The sequence below is a fragment of the Rhagoletis pomonella genome, unplaced genomic scaffold (genome assembly GCF_013731165.1).
Source record: "Rhagoletis pomonella isolate Grant_MI unplaced genomic scaffold, Rhpom_1.0 Rhpom_scaffold_00006, whole genome shotgun sequence".
Taxonomy (NCBI): Eukaryota; Metazoa; Arthropoda; class Insecta; order Diptera; family Tephritidae; genus Rhagoletis; species Rhagoletis pomonella.
Window position 1 is genome coordinate 66,322,546 of NW_023458560.1, and position 18,834 is coordinate 66,341,379.

Consider the following 18,834-nt stretch of genomic DNA (forward strand, 5'->3'; position numbering starts at 1 on the left):
ATGCTGTACGTTATCGGTCGACTCTCCGCATGCCGGGCATTCGTTAAGAACATCCTCGTTTAATATGCTCAGGTATGAGTTCAACCTGCTGCAGTGACCAGAGCGCAGTTGGGCTATTGTGGTCCGAGTCGCCTGAGGCAGACGAAGTTCTGTCTCGTCCACGTCTGGTGGTTGTGTGCCCAGAACGGCATTCACAGGTAGTGCATTTTTTGTAATACATGCTGGTGTTCGGCTAGTTTCCGGTGCTTCGCCTCTGAGATAGGAACGAGATGGGTCTATACGAGTCTTCTGCGTTCGCCTTTTTGCTTGGCTTAAGAAGGAGAACGACCCTAGCCATTTTCCACATCTCGGGCATGATTAGGGTGGACAGTGACGCCTTAGATGCCTTGGCGTTGTTGACAGCGGCCTGTGCCCTTTCCGTTGTTAAGCACGTGTCTGTCTCATGAGGGCGGAGTTTGTGTGCTTTACGTAGCTGATTGCGACGGGCTTTATCCCTTCCGTCGTGCTATGAATTACCTGTTGAAGAAGCCCAAGCGATCCACAGCTCTTACTCGTCTGGACCGCTCCTCTCTCAGATTAGTAGTCGGTGTAATCACCGGACACTGCCATATGGGCACACACGGTAAAAGGTTGGGGTACTCCACCAACGATTTTTGTCGCAGCTGCAGGGACGAGGAGGAGGAGGAGGAGGAGGAGGAGATCATCGAACACTGTCTCTGCCATTGTGCAGCCCTGGCCAGCACGCGCAACCAACTCTTCAACAAATACTTTCTGGATTGTTTAGCCGACTTGAACTCGGCGAGCGTCCTCGACTTTTTGTGCAATATAAAATGCACTCGGTAGTTCAATTACTAAGGAAGGGTATGAAACAAATGGCTTTGGCCAGTGGTATCACAAAGGGGCTTTCCAGCCTACGTGTACTCCGTGCTCTGCGCGGGGCAGCCACTTTGACCTAACCTAACCTAACCTATACCTACCATGCCTTCCCCGCTAAAGCTCCGCGAAAACGCAGAAAAAAATGAGTGGGAACTCGGGTACAAAGCATTGCCGGGAAACTCTGTACCCCTGCCCAAATGGCAACTCTCCCTCCGTTCTTGTAAATATTTATCTGTACTTTTTCCGATACAACCTAAACTCCATTTCAATTCCCTGGTAGTAAAGCAACCCAGACCAATTATCCCGACCGTTTCTAACGAGGAGGTACTAGAAGTATGCAAGCAACTGGAACCAGCTATAGCTCCAGGACCTGTTTGCATTCCTCTGGTGGCATTGAATAACACGATTATTCACTTTACCGACATCACACAAGACGGACAATTTCCTACTATATGGACTAGCAAGACCGAAGCTGTTCTTGTTACACACAGAAAAATTCGCGAATATGTGAGCTTTAATGATAAAGGAATCATCAGATATTTGGTTATCATATTACGTTTGCGAATAGGCAACAAAAAGCATGCGGGGTTTTTAAAAGAATGGTGCTTAACGCACGTGGTCTCAAGCAAAATGGGAGACGATTTTTAGCCCGTGTCCTCAAGTAGGTGTCACTTCATGATGCGCAAGTTTTGGGCAAATGCACTCGACTCGACGTTCTACAGACTTGCACTCGAAGACGCAGCCCTGGTTGTCGCAGGCCTTCATCCAATAGACCTCTTAGCTAAGGAAACCAACTTCGAAGCACCGAATAAATTACCACTTACATTGAAAAAGGAAATTACAAGGCATGAAACTCTATCGAACTGACGAAGGCGGTGGAACGCAATTCGCAATGGACGTTGGACCCTCTATTTAACTTCAAATGTCGAATTATTCAAGTTTTTAGCAATTTCAAAGCAGAGAAACCTGGAAATATTGTCGCAAATACGCTTTAATCTGGAACTGGAATGCAGTTTCCCATGTTGCTGCAATAATTATGAACACACTTAAAAGAGCTGAATAAGACAGAAGAATACTCTTGGTAAGTTGAACCAGTATCGTGACCCATACGGTCAATGGGGTGGTAGTATTAAATAACTAACAAACTCAATACGTACTTACGTGTGAGCTTCGTGCTCACTGAGGAAATAGTTAACGGTAGTATCAGGTGAGAATCGGTACCGGACGGTAGGAGGTTTACTGGGCTAAAGTCTCACAGGTGCGGGGTATACATACATGTTTAAGTGTAGGATTTTTGAGGTTAAGCCAAAAAAATGCATACCCTTGGAAAAATGTTTATAAATTTATGTTAGCCGAATTGAATGCGTTGCTTAAAAGTTTTGTTGGTGTTCAATTGCATTTGCGTTGGAAGGCTCGGAATGGCTGAATGGTTGGCGTAAACAATCGATCGATGGCAATTGAACGAAATTACCGGTCGATGAGCGGCACCCCTGTACTTGCAAATATATATACGTATGTACTTGCATCCGTCTATACATACATACATATGTACCTATGCATGGATGTGTGTACGCATGTATGTGACATGCCCACCCGTAAGGCGTGCGTAGATACATATGTAAATATATATTTATGCTGTACGCGAGCAGCGGCACGCAGCCGGTTGTGATCAATAAATCACCTGCTAGAAGAAAAAAAACTAAAAAAAAATTAAGTATGGTGAATATCATGGGTTAGTTGCTGATTGCCGCCAGCTGTCGGCTGCTGGCGAACGCACCCAGAAAATGTCACACCAGTTTGCGTCTGTCGTTTCACTTATATTTTAAGTAAATCAGTTTGAAATTTTAGTAAAAAATTTTTTTTTGTACTTTCAGAAACAGGCTCTTCTTGAATATTCACACTTTTGTATGCATGTACTTACGTATGTATGTATGCATGTATGTATGTATGTATAAAGGGTGCCCTAGACCAGCCGTCCACCACTTATAAACTGACCGGAAGCCCATCATTTTAAATGTCATAAGCACATTTTACCACAGATTTGGATTCTGCCCATACAAAAACGTTACTTTCTTTTAAGTTTTTTCTCGGAAGTGCCTTTTCCAACCTCTAAATGACCTTAGACCAAAATATAGAGCATTCCGGACTTGGTAGTTCATAATTTTTCTGTTTCCATTAAAACTTTTTTTATTCCATTTCAGAAGGAATGGTCTAGGACACCCTTTATACATAAGTATGTACGTGTGAATTATTAACTATGTATGTATGTGTGTATGTTTATTTGAAATGTGCAAATAATTATAATCTTAGGGCGTAGGTTTATCCTGTCAAGTTTTGGCAAAAATTAGTAGATTTATTTAGTTCCACTTTCACGAGCAATTCTTCCTATATTATATTTATTTAAGAGCTTTCAACACATGTATAAAGGGTGGTCCAAAGGAATGTTTAGACAAATTAAATTAGTATTCGCTCACTGCTTTAAGTCCCACTGCCTGAATTTCAGTTAAACAGGGTCATTTTAATACCCCCACCAGCATTGAGCATTGCGTTTTTGTGAGTATAAGGAGGATACTTTGGACTTTGCAGCATCATATGTTCGGCCTGCAATACTTTGGAAGATTTTTACAAAGCCTTCTCATTGCTTCCCGAGCTGCTTTATGCCACCCTGTGCAGAACTACTTTGGGTTCGTTTTCTTCTATTTACACATCAGCTAAGATCAGTTCTGGTCAAATAACGCTTTTGTTCTCTGCCAAGCATGTATGCATAAAATGTACAGAAAGCTTTTAAAAGATTGAAGCAACCAATATTCTTTCGACAGAGGGAGAAGCTAATGTATTTTGGTGCGAGTTTCTACCATTATTTCCCCATTGGAAAAAAAAACGGTTTGAAGAGATCTTATGTCTTCAGCTTCATCGATAGTTACGAGACCCGGCTACAGAAAGTGCCCATTAACCTGTCCAACCTTTTGCTAACCTTTCGGAAATTAGGGTTGTCAAAGATTTCCATTCTTGCCATCTCTCTCAGACTGGTAAAGCAGCGTGACCTCTAAAGTGATTAAGTGGATTGGACTTTAGGCCTGGATATCGACATAGACAGGTGTCGATTAATTTTCTATAATTCTCATCAGGACAGCTGTGGTAGACAAAGGTCATTGGTATTCGCCATCCTTAGAGCATTCGCAATTATTGATCTGATCTTTCTACAATCAATGGCATAAGCCAGAGATGATCCAGTGATGCCAACGTGGCGCAGTACTTCCGTACAACTCCCGTTTTCATTAACTAAGGGTCCTATTGCTTTAAAGTCGCCTAGCTATCAAGGAAGACGGCAACGAATAACCTGAAAACTTTAGACTAACATATAGACAAAGCAAAGTCCCTTCCATAAATGCCGCAGATCTTTGAACGAAATGGGCGCCTAGACATCGAGATATTGGGGGTAATTGTAAAGCTGACAAACTGGCGGAGCTCTTCCTACGGGCCGTACATAACGGAGAGTTGCTGCTTTGTGAGCTTTAGCAGATCCCTTGCCACATTTAGACAAATGTACGCCCACTTTCTCTTTTTTTGGTGAATCCGTCTCACTTTGGACCGAAACATATGTATAACTTGGATAAGTAGGCTTTTCCCGTACTCCAGGATTTGCAGGATTTGCATGTTTTACAGGAACAGCTGTTTTCGCCTTTAATAAACCTCATTTCAACGTGGCGTACGGGAACGACCTTGGACTAAATCCTCCAAAACGTGCAAATCGTATACGTTCTGGAATGCTCTAAAGGAAATACTGGGACACTATCGAAAAACCGAGCGCAGACATTCCTCAACTAGCTTAGAGCGATCCGCTGGACTATCTGTCAGATGAAATATTTACCTGTCTTAGCGCCGTCGCGCAAATTTGCAGACTTTCTTAACGGTTACTTCTAGACTAAATTTGAGTTGCCACCTTTAACCACTCTCGTTCACTCATCTCCAGAGGTGATGTGAGGTAATTGATGTCAGTCTAGCCAGAGATCTTGGGATAGAGTCCAAGCTGCAACTACTCCGACTTCAAAATGTCAAAAAAGATATTTGTCGAAACTCAACTTTGACAACTTTTTTGTGAAAAAACTTATTTGCGATTTTGAATAACCTCAAATATGACAAAAACACTTTTTTTGCACTTTTAGGTTAAGATATCTCAAAATATAGCTCGAAAACTCTATGGGATGTCATATACCGTAAGCACATAATAAAATAATGTACATATGTATATATAATAGTCTTATACCGGATTTCCACCGGACAATAAATGGCGAAAATCTTGAGGTATTGTACAATGAGTTTGCGACATTCCTCGTCAAATTTGGCTTGGAAATAACTGGTATTGGCTAGCGCCTTTTGACATCTGACATTTTGAGTTGGAAAAGCATATAAGTGTTTAAATAAAATATCTAAAACTTGTATTTGGATCACCCTTTATTTGAAAACATGTGTGAAAATATGCATGTGTCCAAACATTTTTTTCTTTATAGCATTTTAAGTAGATATACATCGTTTGCATATTATGTATATTTACTTTATGTACGTACATAAATTTATATGTGTTCGTAGTACTTTTAAGTGATTTATATGTATTTTTGAATGAATACTCGCATTACTGAAAATTTTCGTTGACATACTCGCTCACCCCATTAATGAACCATATAGGTGAAAAGGATTTTCAGTTAGTCCCGAGGTCTTCAAACCAAAAGGTCGATATAGCTCTGCTGAGCAAAAATAATTTAGAAAAAAGTTCAAGAAATTTGTATCTTCAAAGTGCAAATTTGCGAAAAAGGTGTGTGTTAACTGAAATGAAAAAAAAAAATAAAATAAAATCGAGTAATAAATCCATTTAATGTCGACAATAAGCAAATTAAAAAAACTGTGCAATTTCAAAATATATACATGTATTTATACGTAAATGAAAATAATTTTTATTTAACTCAGCTGAAGCGCCAGTGGACTAATTAAAAAAAATTTGCAGAAGAATTTAATGATACTTGTTGAGAAGCGTGTTTCCTTTTTTAATATAAAACGATGGCATAATTTGCGTTCTATCAAATGCTTTTTTTTAATTTTTATTTTTTTAAATTCTCTTTTTTTATTTTTTAATCCTCTTCAAACAGCGCGCGTGTTTGTGTGGGTCTACGTACAGTCTTTTTATGCGCTTGTGTCACCTAAAATTAAATAATTTGATTTTACAAAAGTATTTTTTATAAATAAAACTCGCAAATAATTGGCAGCTTTCCAATAATATGTGCATATGTTTTTTTATGAAATTTCAACGTGCCTTAAGGAAGCATGAAGACCTTCGAATATACTTAATAATATAACATTTTATTGCACTATAATTCATAGTTTTAATGTGCAAAATTTAGTATAGAAATAGCTAAAAAGTTAAATTTTTTTAGCAGTTCTTGGATTGAAGGTCAATTGAAAATCACAAAAAGATAACGATGTTTCTTAAATTTTTTTGTTTTTGACATGGCACGCGTTTTCCCTTATCAAAATCGTGTTTCGAGTCGATGTCAAGGTCGTGGTTCATAATAAATCCTACTTACACCCGCCCTGATAATAATAAACAATTTAATTTTACTTCTTTACAGTTGAAAAATGGGTGAATTCCAGAGTTTGTTGTCCACCTTCGCTATTCTGGCAGTACTTTTGATATTTCTTTATCTTTTGTATGCCATGTTTTAAGCTGGAAAAAATGAATAAGAATTGCCCACCGTGATTACAAGTGCCTTACTTGTAATCATGTAGTATATAAGATGACATCTCCAGCTAAAAAATTGGTAAGTAAAATCTAGTAGATATATAAATTAACAATTCTAGTATATAAATGTACATATGTAAAAATCTGTGGCATTTTATTTCAACAATTTTGAATTAAAAAATAATCTATTTACCCTGAAAAAGTTTAAATTTTAATTAATACGGGTGACAAACGAACTCGCTTATCTGCATAAACAGCCTTTATTTGCATTAACTTATGCATTTTCTTCTTTCAAATGCGCATAAGCAGCCGAATATATGCACGAAATTTTCGGTAATTAACTTGGATCAGCGGAATTTTCGATGACAACACTGGTAAAAACGGCTAGCTGTTGTCTTTTGTACAAATAAGCAAATAAAGCAGACGGATTCGGAGTCCGCGGTGGCCGAGTGGTGATAGTTGCGTGTTACAAGTCTGTAGGTGCCAGGTTCGATCCTCGGTTTGGGGCGATTGCCAAAAGTTATTTTGTTATTATTTTTTATTTTATTTTTTTAATTAAATTTTTTTTTAATTTTATTTGATTTATATATTTAATTTTACCTTTTTCTATTTTCATTTGTTTTATCTTATATCATATTTTTTATTTTTCTATTAGTTAATTTAAATTTTTATATCCTTATTCATAAAAAATAAAATAGGTTTAAAGAGCTCTATAAAGTGACATTTTCATACAAAATTTCGATTTATAAAGCAGTTTAGGTTGTCTTTATTTTTTATGAATTTGGGTATTAGAGTCTAATTTTATTAAAAAAGTCAACAAAAACTAACTGAAAGCAACCTTAAAATATATAGAACTAATAAATGATTGAATTAAAAAGAAATAAATGAAAGTTCTACTGGCCGTGGTGCTCGAACCCAGACTGCTGTCTGTTAAGGCACAATTTTAATCAGATAAAATGCGCCGTTAATCCGGATCAAACCTGCTGTCTGTCTATGCTTAGTGGACATCTTAAACTACACCTATGGTTATTCGTTAAAATATTTTTTTGGGAACCCAATAAAATGGCCTTTCTCAAGATAAGTTGTTTTAATACAAGTAATTTTTAGCAAAAAAAACCGAAAAAAAGAAATATATATGTATATATATATATCATGATCGAATGATCGGATCGAAACTAGACCACCTTTGAGACATTACCTTTCCGATTCGGTTGACGTGGTCCAAAGTTATGCGGTAACATACTTAAAAAAAATATATATATATATTCCGACGAACTGATAACCTCCTCCTTTTTTGGAAGTCGGTTAAAAATTCCACAGATATATAAACATCCGAGTTGTGCCCGACTTTGCAGCCAACACGTTGAGGACTTTTCTACAATCTATCGCAATTTTTTTCGTGGTTTCACAGCATTCCAGTGACTTAATAGCTACTTGACTATCGGAGTATATGGTTACTGAAGGCAGATTAAGCGAAGATTCGACAAGACAAGATACGGCAGTGGTATGGCCACCTAAAACAAAGGTCTAGTGAAAGGCCCTTCGAATGTAACCCACTCTCTACTCTTAGATTTAGTTTAAAGCCATCCATGTAGATCCATGGCTTCAGATTTAACTTGGACGCCCCAGACCGAATCGTACGCCGAGTTCTTTCCTGAAGGGATACCAGTGGAGAACTTGTTTTCGAGCTCGAAAGGTCGTGGTGTGTAGTCTGGAGACGTAAGCGGAGAGTTGGTTGTGGAATGCTGGTGTGGTCGACTGGTGTCTTTCCTTTCTGACTGTGCATTATCGCTGGCCTGAAGCTTTCCGAAAAAGGTCTTGATGAGTTTAGAATTAGAATGAGCGTCTTATCCAGTGGTGTCCACCAAGCTGTGACGCCGTAAAATAATATGGGACCTACGATTGCTGCGTAAATGCAGTGCATTAAATGAGGTTTAACACCCAATTTCTTGCCTATAGCTATGTTTTCAGACGTAGAGAGCGGTAATGACCTTTCTGACCCTCTACTCACGTTGCGTTTCTAGGTCAGTTTTTGTCCAAAATGACGGCCAAGTATCTCACTTCATTTCAGAGTGACAGTACTACGCGGTTTAATGTTGGAAGTTGCAATAGGGGGTTTTCGGATTTGGGGAATTCCCTGTAAAGGTAACCACGACTGTTTAATCCAATCTACGCCATCTCACAAAATTTTGGCTGCGTGTGTTCATTTCCATATTCCTATATTTATTTCGGAGTTTTAATAAACATACGTACCTGCAAACTTGCACATACATATATGTGCAACGCGAAAATTTTTTTGCACCATTTTTTTTTCGCATAACGGGACTTTTTCTCCGAAATATTGTATAATCTCTAGCGTAATGTAGTTTTGCAAAACGAGTTGTTGTTTTTGTCATAAATGCCAAATGAAGCAAAACTGCCAACAGATAATAAAAAAAAATTATGATTTTCCTATTAATTTTAAAATTCCAATTCCAAATCCAACTACATACACACACACATACGTACATAGGTGTACAGTATGAAGATCTCTTGCGCCCACACAAAACCAAACCAAGCAATTCCATGCCAATAATCGCACAACGCCACCTCAACCATTACACATCCGACGCGGCAGGCAGTCATCCGTGTTCCAACGGTGTACATATGTATGTATGTACGCACGCCTACCGCAATTGCGACAAGCGTTGCGGATCTGGTGAAAAGCAGCGAATATTCGGCAATGATGCTATGATCCCATGATCCTATTAGTACGTTTGTATGTTTGTATGTGCTATAGAATTGTGCTGCCAACAGCTAGGCGGCTACATACTGGGCGGCTACATACTGGGCGGCTATATCCACCTCGTCCTCATGCTGTTCGGAACATAAGTTTTGATATTTCAATATGTGTAAATACTACTATATTTTAATGATCATATGTACATATGTATATACATACATATACACTGGCGGTCATGCGAATAGACTCGCCTTACTTTGAAGAGTTTTGGCTATACAACAAATACCTTACAAATCCCCCTTTCAAACTTTATACAACAAGTAATTTTTAGCAAAAAAAACCCGACTTCAACTCTCTATATATATCTCATGATCCACTGATCGGATCTTAACCAGAATAGTATGGGACCACCTGAGACACTACCTTTCTGATGCAAAAAGAATTATCGAAATCGGTTGAGGTGGTCCAAAGTTATGCGGTAACATACATAAAAAAAAATAAAAAAATAAAAAATAATTAAAAAAAAAATAAAAAAAAAAATATTCCGACGAACTGATAACCTCCTCCTTTTTTGGAAGTCGGTTAAAAATTATAAACAATCGACAAATTTTCACCAAATTTTTAAACTTTTTATTCCGAAAGTAAGGTTAGTCTATTCTAATGACCGCCAGTGGTATGTATGGCTATGCAATTGTATGTATCTATGTATGTATGTTCGTATGTAATTCATTCTGCTGCCGGCACACTTTTCATTCAATTCCGATACAATTCCGTGCGGCGCTGTGCGATGCTAATTGACCGGCCTTTGGTCTTTGTGGAGAATTCTTGCAGATGCGAATGCCAGTTTTTCAAAGGCATTCGGTACGAACGGTGTGCTCCGAACAGTTAACTCATTTACAGTCAACGGTGCGTGATTGCTAAATAGTATTAAATTATAAAAAAAACAGCTTATAAAATAACATATATATACTACATATATACATATGTACATAGATTCAAACAAATATATACATACATATTTAAGGATATAATTGCAAAAACTAAAAAAAAGCAAAAAAAAAAATCGAAAAAAACTGTGCCAAAAACCGCCTTAAAAATTCCAAAGCTATTTTTTGTTTCAAATTTGTTACCTCTTCTTTTATTACCTATTAAAAACAGCTTAAAAAGACTAAATATCGATGGCTGAGTGGAAGATCGACCGACAGCCAGTTTGAAAACGCCCTTTCTCAGAAAATTTTTCAACAGTGCCCTATTTCAAAATTTGGTTCAAAAACGCCCTATATCAGCACATTTTCAATGTATTTTCGTTTGAGATAGGGCGTTTTTGAACTGAATTCTGAGATAGGGCGCTCTTCAATCGAATTCTGAAGTAAGGCGTTCTTGAAAACTTTTCTGAGATAGAGCGTTTTCGAACGGCTGCCGAGATAGGTCGATCTTCCACTCAGCCATGGATATTACATAGTTAAAAAAAAAATCAAAACTATTTTCCGTACAACTTTAACATATTTTTTTATTTATATTTCACTTTGCCCCATATAGCTTAAACAACCAACAACAGCAACAAAATGAATGAAGCCAAGAGTCTATTCACCACCTTCCTTATCCTGGTCTTCTTGTTGGGTTTATTGTGGGCTTTCTATGAAGCGGTTTTCTAAAACTCCAACTATGTACTTAGACATGATTTTCATGTTTTAAACTTTAATATACCCCATAGAAACACACACACACACACACACACACAAATCCTGTGTTTTGGGGTACTTTTTGTTAGTTTTTTTTATTTATCATCATCAAATGTCATAGTTTGGAAATATTTATTTATGTACATCAAAGATGTCAACATGAAATCTGGCAACAACAACAACAACAACATCATCGTCTTACATGATAGAATGAATGAATGAATGCGCGAAAAATCAATTCCAAAAAACATTAAATCAACGAATTTGTAATTGCAAAAAAAAAATACTAAAAGAATTCGCTTGGATAGAAAATGAGGTAAGTGATATTTTTTTATTTATTAAATAAATATTTTGTTTATTGTTATTCTCTTAAATTACTGCACCATACTAAAATTCAAAGACTTTTTGGAACGGCCTTGAAAGCAGTACCTGTGCTATTCGACCAAGATCTTAGTGCTGCCAGACCTAACCTATTTTCGAATTAACAAAATTTAGGGAATAACCCAGCCAACCAGTGGAGTCCGCAGGGTGCACAATTTGGACCGCCTGTGCGGAGCGCCTATGCCTGTGGGTAGGTTCCGAAAAGAGTCCCTAAGGAGCATATTCGCTGAGCATGGCGCCGTTCATTAGGATTGGTCTAATGGTCGCGATATACATCCACATCAAAAGCTTAGGTTTTATTTAGTCCCCATTTTCTGCGGAATGTTATCTTGAAAGTGTAGTATGCTATGTAGGCCTTCTGCCAAGATACTTTGCGCTGGCGTGTGTCTTGCGGTCCAGCGACGGTAGTTTGAATTGTGGTATGTATTTGGTTTCTGCTTGTAAAAAGGATAAGTACTGTCTTGGCTGGGTTCACATTTAGGCCGCTTCTCTCAGCCCAAGCGCGTAGCCGTCCCGGGGTTCTTTCAAGAATTGCTCATATTTTATATAAAAAATAAACAAACCATTGAATTTTACAGTATAGTGAAATCCAAGTCAGGTCCCAAAATAAAAGTGAAGACTATTCGTGCATGTATACACAGATGGCTGGAAGTTGGCTGCTACGAGTCGATGGGGATGTGTAGTATATTGCGAACATCTGTTTTTCTCCTTCAGCTTTCGTCTTCCAGACTGCTGTAGTGTCCTTTAAGCTGGGATGGTAGCAATTCATAAGGTCACAGACAGATAAAAGGCTGACCTCCATACTGACTAAGAATTGCTGTAAGTCATACAGGGGAATTATAAAGCAGAAGCAGGGACCGAACATAACAGTTATTGATGAAAACTGTCATGGAAAAATTTACTATGAAGAAAATGTTCTACAACTAGACTAGCGAGACTCAAATTTGAAAATAAATTTATATTTGCAATTTTTATGCAAAATTAAGAAAAAATAACAATTATTTTTGATTTTTATATTATAAATCCAAAATAATTATTTTTGATTTTTATAATATATATCTTATAACAGTTATTGAAGACATTTATTTATAAAAGTCCTCAATAAAAATTAGTCAGTGACATTTTTCGCAGTTTAGAAGGTGTTGGGAAACAAAAGTTTACTACGACTTATACAAATGACTTTTATAAGTATGATTTAAAAATTAAAGGTCAGTGACTGATTTTTATTTATGACTTTTATAAATAAAAGTCTTCGATAACTGTTATCTAAGATATATAATTTAAAAATCAAAAATAACTGTTATTTGCAGATTATTTAGATCGAAATCAAAAATAATTGTTATTTTGGATTTGTAAATTAAAAGTCAGAAATAACGGTTATTTAAGAAGTAATTAAATCAAAGTCAAAAAATAATTGTTAAAGAGCGATTTTTTTAATAAAAGTTGTAACTGTTACGGTCCCTGAGCAGACGAAATCGTCGACTTAGTGGAACACCTAACCCCATCCTACATTAACTTTGATACCTTTACATATAGCTCTCGAAAATGTACCGAGCATCTACTACTACGCCACCTGCATTTTAAGAACAATAAATGACGACATTACTTTTCCTCTCGGGACGGGTATAAAAATTGAAAAAAACCTATTCCTTTACTTCGGAAAATTCGACTAGTTATGTGAATAGGAAAGCTATCGCTACTGTCTCCGTTCTTGGTAGACGCAGATGTTATCATAGGATAGAATTTAAAGCATACAAATTTGTATGCGGCCATGATGAAGTTTTCATTGAGAAAATCGAATCTGTATATATGGAAGAGATAGAAATTGTTATTGCTGCTATCGCTGATGCAATATAGCTTAATTAGCGTCGTCTGCAACATCAAAGATGCAGTTTTTGAATTTCGACAACTAAAAATAAAGCTCCTCTGCGCATTTTTATTGAGATATTCATTCGCGTAACGAATCAAAATCAGCAATTGGAACGTTTTCACTTTCGAAAAAAACCTACATGAAAATATATGCAAATACTTAGATACATACGTATGTATGTATGTATGATGGATGTACATATTTTGTGTAAATTTCATGCGAGGTCTGCCAAAATTCTAATATTTCTTGTTTGCTTTTTTGAAACAGAGACATTTTTTAAGATATGCCATCAAATAAGTATATCACTTCTTTATTTTTCGGTATCTACATAAATCAACAAATTTAATGAGCCATTTTTCCTCTAAATATCCATGAACCAATACTAGCGCAATATCGAGAAAAATATCTAAGAACATACATACATATGTATTCTATATAAAAAGTGTGAAAGCGTACAGCGATTCCCAACACCATTGCGAACAAGCGTTCCGTGGGTTTGCCAAAATACTTTCAACAGCATTTTCGATACAAAATTTGTCAACTTTCTGAGTGATACGTAACGCAGCAATAGCCGCTTGTGTGGAAAAACATTATATACATACATATGTAGATGCATATTTATGTGTGTATGTACGTGTAACTTATATTTTTCACGCCTTTCGAATGGAAGAGAACTCTGCTTGAATTCATCCATTGTCACTTTGTTGCACCTCGTTGTGTATATTTTCACGACAGTATAGTTGTTTGTGTTTTTAACATCAAATTTACCGTAAATTTTGTACTATTTTTTGTTGAAAATACTGCAATTTATATACATACATACAGTGTGCGTCAAAAATAGGTATACCCTGACGTTTTGACGATTTTATTTATTAGAATTTTTTTTACCAAAATATAGTCAGTCATTCAACAGGCAAACCACAAAAATACATTTTTTAAATTTCATATAGATTTCGGGAAAATGCAACAAATTTTCAATTCGATTTCTTAACATTTGAGTATGCAGTTTTGCAGCCCATAAAATTTTAGTGCAGGCGCAAGTTTCAAGTCGCTAAAATTATTGTTGATTTTGAGAATTTTTCCTCTGAGCAAAAGAATTGAAAAATTGAGAATTTTAATGAAAATTTCATGTATTTTCCTGACAACTGTATGAAATGGAAAAAAAAATTGATTCTTGTGGTTTTCGCTGTTGAATGAAGTATTTTTTTATAAAAAAATAAGAAAAATTTGGTATGGAAAAAAAACATATATAAAATCGTCAAACGTCAGCGTATACTTATTTTTGATACTCACTGTATATATAAAGCTTTTCTGTTGATTTTTTAATGCTTGTGTTTTTTTGCCGGCTGTTTTCGCTTGGTTTAGCACACTTTCTACTTAGATTTTTTTGTGTATGGAATTATATTTAATATTCTATATGTTATTCGAGTAGTATTTATAGCATTGCTTCATATTTTAAACAGTGACACAATATGTTGTCAAGTAGAAATTTCAAAAATTAAGAAAAATGTGCAGTAGCTTACATAGATATGTATATGTATGTATGTATGCTAAATGTACGCTAGAGAATAAAAAACAGTTTTTAATGCTAAAAATAAAAAATTTTGAAGAGAAAATTACCAGGATTAAATATTCAAAAATAATATCTTTTTAGATGTTTACATAACAAAAATAAAATTGACTACATATTTTTTCTAACTGTAAATATTAGAGTTGCCCCAAGATATTTTATTTCCGCGTTAAGATTTAGGACAGTGCCTCCAAGTAGCAGCAGTATATTGATTAGTCGTAATTTTAAATAGGTGGCAACCATTTAACAACATTATGATTGTTCCTACTAAAGATTTCCTAGCACTCTATCGTTTGACACCCGCATTGTAATATTTAAAATAATTTGTATATAAATTAATCAAATTCGACTTTTCAAACAGGCGGCAACCCTCGAAAAAGTATTTTCAAGCTAAAGCATTCCTACATTTCCCCGCCTAGCATCGTGATGAATATTTTAAATAACTGATCAATTAAATTTAATATCATTTTTAAACATGTGGCAACCCCCTAAATATACTACAGAATAAAAGCCTTTTCAAACCCATTTCGACTAATACCCACATTTTAATAATTCATTTGGCTTTTAAAATAATTTCAATCTAACTTTTTAAACGGGTGGCAACCCTCTCTTAAAAACCTCAACAATGTTTTTAGTGTTCAAACTAAAGATTTCATAACAATTTTTCGCTTGACTCCCGTATTACAAAAAATCGTCGTATAAGTTAATTAAATTCTACTTTCTCTTCAAACGCAGTTTCAAGCTATAACCTTCTTCAATTGTCCTCTGCTGATATTTTGGTACATATTTTAATTATCGCATCTTATGTCTCCAGCTGTCGGCGAATTAGTTTACAAACTTTATGTAAATGAAAGTTGTCCCCAGGCTATCTAATTTTTATTGGGTATTGGGTTTCGGGATTGCCCGCCTCTTATTGAGAGCATTCACTTCTATGTCCCAGTCGTAATTTGTGTCGTTTTGATGTTTCCAGGGTTTCCTTAGCAGAACGGTTCATAATGCAAACTAACCTGAAAACCGAACATTATCTGCAAACAACTATCTCAAAAATTTTATTGACTTTGATTTTACCAATCCGAGATTAACTACTTTTGTGTTGGGACTAGAATTCATAGACATGTAACCAAATAAAAAATAAAAAGTTGAAATTTTCCAAAAGAAACCAACTGATATTGCTGCAACACACTCCAATGTGAAGGGAGGCCTACGGAATTACTTGCATACTACTTAAAGCCAGTATGCAGCACTCAAGAAAACGGTAAAGAAAAAAATTTCCATTATTTTGTGTGTGTGTCCAAGAAATTTTGACATCTGAACGGCCATATATTTCAGTTGCCAGCATGGGTTGCCTTGTGCTCTTTTTTCACAAAACAACTTTAGTAGAAAGCGTAGCAAATTTCTTAAGAATTCCGTACTGCCTCAAGAAAATTTTACACAAGAAATATTCTTAGCCATTTCTTGTACGTCATTTTGTATGGAGTTTTTGCTTTTCTTGAGAGCTGCATACCGGCCTTTATTTAGTATAAAAATATACGCAATGCATATTGTTTCTAATAGTTACCATATGTTTGCCATTTCAAGTGGTTTAATGGATTTTTGGCAATCATTTTATGTAGGCCATTAATTTTTACATTAATACAGTTTGAAGCGCCATGCAAAAAGCACACATTTTCTTCTCCATTTCAATGTTGTACTAAGTGCTATAAAACATTTGTTCTGCTGTCGACAGCAAAATATAAAATTAATTTTTTTGTTGCTGAATATCGCTGAATGGAAAATGGATGCATTAGGCTTGTAAAATGAGCAAATAAAAGTTTTTTTTTTGTATAAAGGCACAAATACTTATGTCAAATGTACTTGAAGTTTTGGAATTAGTACGAATATATAAAAATTACTAAGTTTATATTATAGTTAGATATTTGTATATTATTGCTGCTTAAAAATACATACATACATTTCGCGGCGTTCACAAATAATTTTTATTTTCAATTTTTCTCATATAGATGACGTCAACACTTGAGCAGCCAGCCGCTAGGATGCCAATACGGCTGGGTTGTTGCGAAAAGGGGAAAGCGATTTTTCGCTGTTCACAGAGAAAAAAAAAAAACAAAAGAAAAATCGGTGAGTTTCACTGTAAATAATTCATTGAGAAATATTCAAATAGTTTTTGCGCAAATCTTGCTAAATTACAAACAAGTGCAAACGCCATAATCGATAAATACGATTGCATTATGTACATACGTGAAATTTTATGGCTGTGTATTGTAAATACTAAGTATTATTTTTGGCTGTGTCTAAATTTTTTGAAAAAATAATCAATTGCCATGTTTATAATGTTTATTTATTTTCTTTTATTTGTTTATTTTTATTTTTTTTTCATGTCAAGTAAAGTCTTGCTGCCCCGTGGAAAATATTGTAAGCAAATTACCATCGGCATCAGTGTGACCTCGCGGCGTGCTGTGTACTTTGTTGTAGACACCTATTTATTTGGAAAGTAAAAATATACTAAAAAGCGTAAAAGTGGAAATTTTCAGCAGCTGTCAGCAATCCATCAGTTCATCTTTAGTAAAATATTCCAGCCGAACGACGTTCATGTCATCGACTTCTAGAAATTGCGTTTATTTAAAAACAACAAAATAATAATTATGAAAAGAAGCCAAAAAAAAAAAAAATCATAAAAAACTTAAACGTAAAGAAAGCAAAAAAAGTAGTTTGCACATAAGCAAAAAAAAAAAAAAACCAATCATGTTTGGATCGTATTTATTACATAATATCTTCTTCTTAGTTGTATAAGGGTATTTGACATAAGCCATAGTTGTAGTGACTTTATATTTGTTATGAAATATAAAACAGCAGACAGGAACAAATAAAAAAAATGGGTATTTATGAATTGAAAAAAAAACAACAAGACCTTAAAATAAAATAAACTCAAAAAAAAAACACATCACAATAACTGCACTTTTGACAAAACAACTTTTCTCGAGTGAGGTCATTTTCTCTTCAAAGCTGTAATTCATTGAGTTGTCGAATGATATTTTTTTTTATGTTTAGTCATTAATAGGTGCAGTTCAAGATGCTTATTATTTTTAGATTTTTGTAGGCCAATTATGTTATGTCGCTGTCTTTCATTTTGAAATGATAATTTTACATTCCATAAAACTCTTGCGTTAAACTGAAAATGAAAAGTTCAAAACAATTGATATCAAGCACACCACGTTTTGTTTTCCGGTAAAATTAATTTTATTGTCAATTACTTTAATACTATTTTAGGTTGAGTTTAATAGTTGAATTAAATCAAGTTAGGGAACTTCCTATTCCTATTTAAACGAAATCTGTGCTAATCTTAATCTCCATCTCAATAAAAATTTTAATTTCACACTTATACCCCATTTCTGTGCATTTGACAAATTGTCAAGCTTAACTATTTGTCAATAAATTTGCGCCTAAACTATGCTGCAAAAATTTAATTCTAGACACTTTAAAAATTTACAACAAATTTAGCAAATACATACAAATCTTAGCGGCATAGCTTTAGGCGCAAATTTATTGACAAATAGTCCAAGGTTGATTATTTTTCAAGTGCACAGAATAGGGAGGGTAATCTCAATTCCAATCTTAATCCCAATCGGAGGAAGGTCCGTGTAACGTGAAACCCAATGTCTTTTGACTTTTTAGGCTTACGTATTTTATTTTTTTCTGAAAGCAATAGAAAGTCTATCCATATATTCATCGTCGTCCATCGATATTGTTATCGACAAAATAATCGATAGTGTTATCGATATTTTTATCGATATACATAATAGATATGGTATTCGATCGATATTGCTAGAGTTGTAATAATCAACATTGGTACCGATATATTTATGGATAAGTTATAGATATGTATATTTATCGATACGGTTATCGATATTGTTATCGATATAATATTTAGCGCATAAGATGTGATCACATGACTTGACATTACATCACATCAACTTGAAGAATATTTAATTGCCGAAAAAT

General features: G+C 35.1%; 1 long non-coding RNA gene across 2 annotated transcripts; it reads left to right on the forward strand.

The window, feature by feature from the left end:
- Positions 1-5,593: 5,593 nt before the first annotated feature.
- LOC118741141 lies at positions 5,594-17,504 on the forward strand. Of its 2 annotated transcripts, XR_004993232.1 has the most exons (5): positions 5,594-5,689; positions 6,501-6,689; positions 10,872-11,330; positions 16,836-16,953; positions 17,224-17,504. It is a non-coding gene; the product is annotated as an uncharacterized LOC118741141 (long non-coding RNA). The 2 variants fall into 2 exon arrangements; XR_004993233.1 differs by lacking the exons at positions 5,594-5,689; positions 6,501-6,689 and adding an exon at positions 10,106-10,238.
- Positions 17,505-18,834: the final 1,330 nt, after the last annotated feature.